The sequence below is a fragment of the Mus caroli genome, chromosome 16 (genome assembly GCF_900094665.2).
Source record: "Mus caroli chromosome 16, CAROLI_EIJ_v1.1, whole genome shotgun sequence".
In the NCBI taxonomy this organism is placed as follows: Eukaryota; Metazoa; Chordata; class Mammalia; order Rodentia; family Muridae; genus Mus; species Mus caroli.
The window spans coordinates 44,953,581-44,956,841 of NC_034585.1; positions in this window are offsets into that span (position 1 = coordinate 44,953,581).

A 3,261-nucleotide genomic window follows, 5' to 3' on the forward strand; every position below is an offset into this window, starting at 1 on the left:
GTCAGGCAACCCTGCGCTCCCGCTACCCTGGAGCTGATCCAGCCGGATGAGGCCTGTGGCCCTACTCCCCAAGTCATTCTTATCTACTGTTCTAACTGGAGCCACTGTCAGAAGTACTGGCCAGAGAAAGCAATCCTAAAACATCATGGCCCTAATCTTCTATACTAAGACATTGCAATTGAGAATAAATTGCCTGTCAGAGATGAATGCAATTTCTTTTTTCTTTTTTCACTCCCCCCCCCCGCCGAAAAAAAAAAAAAAAACGAGCCAAACGGGCAACTTCCTTAGATGCATTCATATACTCTAGTTTAAAAATCTGAACAGCCATAAAAGAAGTAACTATTTACTGCCACTAGTTACATTTCTAAACAAGTAAAGCAAAATCTCCTGTAAAGATATATACTGCTGCCTTTGGCTTTCAATGAGAATATTGCATCATAGAATATATTTTAACACCTTAATCCCTTGTTAAACAAAGATGACTTGCATGGCTCTTCAATAGTTAGAACTCACATTAACCACATTGTCAGAGAATCCAAAGGCATTGTATGAACTCAGCAGACTGGGGGAACTTTCCAGATTTTAGGGAACAGAAACTGCTGTAGATGGAGTCAGAGCTATTACTTTTCCCTTTGTCATGAATAATTGTGTATCTATCAAGTGAAAGTGAATTGCAGAAAGTCATTCTGTCAAAGTCAGTCATAATAATAAAGTTGTCAACCATCTCTGATAGAAATTTAATAAAAAATTTTGAAGACAGCAAAGAATATGAATGCAGCACACACACAAAACCTCTGCAAAAAAAAAAGCACTTCCAAAAGTCATAAAACAAATACTTACAGTGTAAATACTATTATTACCTTAGATATTATACTTGAAACTGTATTTCAGAAATGTAAGTTTAAAAAATGATAAATCTTTAAAATTCTCACAGGCGTGTGTGTGTGTGTGTGTGTGTGTGTGTGTGTGTGTACATAGTTGTGTTAGTGTGTGTTCGTGTGTGGGATATGCACATAGCTGTGTGAATTGTATGTCCATGGTGCATAGGCCAGATTGAAGATTCCAAGAGTCTGTCTCTCTGCTTTATTCCATTGACGCAGTCTCTCTTTGAACAAGAACTAGGTTGATTACCAGCAAACCCTAACAACCATGCAGTTGCTGTTGCCCACAGTGCTGGGGTTATAGTTGTGTGCACAGCAACTCTTGGCTTTGTACATGGGTGTTGGGAATTTGAACTGATGTCTCATGGTTATGCAGCAAGAACACTTCCCCTGTGAGACATCTACACAAACCTTAAAATTCTCATTTTTTTAAAAACTTCCCTGTAAAGTATTTACTATTTTCAGCAATAGTTCAATTCCTAGAAGTAAACTGTAAAAAAAATAATAATAATTAGAATTTTATCAGAACACTATTGGTAAAAATAAATATGTATGAACAAACTGGGAATTTATTACTCAAGATAAATCTGTACTAATTCATGGCAAATTAAATCATTACCTATCCTTTAGAACTCATGTTTGTTTTCAAACAGCTTTTAACATCTGTACTAGCTAGTTTTATGTCAACTTGACATGAGCTACAGTCATCAGAGAGAAGGAAATCTCAGTTGAGAAAATGCCTTCATAAGATCTGGCTGTAAGGCATTTTCTTAATTATTGATTAGTGGAAGAAGGTCCAGACCATTGTGGATGGTGTCATACTTGGACTGGTGGACGAAAGCAGGCTGAGCGAGTCATGAGAAGCAAACCAGTAAGCAGTTCCCCTCCATGGCCTCTGTATCAGCTCCTGCCTCCAGGTTTCTGCCCTCGGTGCTTTTGATGATGAACTGCTATATGGAACTGTAAGTGAAATAAACCCTTCTTCCCTAAGTTTCTTTTAGTCATGGTGTTTCACCACAGCAAGCGCAAACATAACTAGAACAAGATCTCAGAAATTTTTCGTAATATAGGGGTATGCAAAAAAAGAAGACTCAAAAACCAGTATTCTTTTAATGCTTTATATTCATAGATATGCAAAAGGGAGGTTAAGAGAATATGTTAAAATAGTAACTTCTGAGACTGAGGAATGTCTCAGTGGAGAAGAGCACTTGTTCCCTAAGCATTACGACCCAAGATCAAACCCCCAGCACCAAGCTAAAAGAAAAAGAGCTGAGCGTGGCTCAGCACCTACCTGCAAAGCTAGAACTGTGGAGCATAGAGACATAAATGGGGTTTGCTGGCCACCAGCCTAGCTCCAGGGGGCGGGGGGGGGGGGAAACCTGACTTATAGGATACGATTGAGAGTAATAGAGCAAGAAGCATCCTCTTCTTGCCTTTGTGCACAGATATATGAACATGTGCATGAATGTGTACATCACACTCCCACATAGAAAAGAGTAATTTATTTTGTGCTATAACATATAATATATCACTATGATGGATATATTTTATTTAGCATAAGAAATGTTGATATTGTTTAATCAATATTTCTAATATTGAAAATATCATAAATAGCTCTTTACATTTACAGCTTTGAATATTCTTTCTTTGTTCTGTGGAACAACATTTGGAATGTAAATAAATAAAACAATTTTTAAAACTGAAAATAAGAAAAAATATGAACAGTAAAACATACATTTATAAATAAATATCTAAAAACTAGATTTAGAAATTTTCATTTCAAAACCTTAGATTTACATGCTCATGTAATGTGTCAATGGCTGTGTCCAAAATTATTTGTTGTGTCCAGCTCTAAAGTCTAAATAGTTCATACTTATAGGAATTCGTTTCTGTTTTTGCTTTTTGTTTAATCTTATCACTATTCGTTTTTCCCCCAATGGAAATTCTGTTTTGTCTTTTAATTTGGCATATTACCAGGAAACCAGAGCCATGACCAGTAACCTGATTACTCACTTCAGGTCAGTTCTCGTTTGACTTAGAGACAGACGCTGGGACTACTTGACAGCAACATCTTTCCAAGCTGTATCTATGGTCTCATCACCAAGAAGTTTAGAAATATCACTTAATAACTCCCAAATTGAAAATTTGGTACTTACACAAGAATGTTTTTCTTAACAATAAATGCCCATGAGGGGCTTTGGAGCAAGGTCAGTACAGAAGGAAAAGGAGGAATTAGATGCTAACAACACCAATCTTGTTTGCGAAAGCCTCAAGGACTCATATTGTGTTATGGTTATATAAAGTTATCCACCTTGGGCTGGCAATGCTCCCCATAAGAACCATAGACTTTATGCTTGTGTGTGTGTGTGTGTGTGTGTGT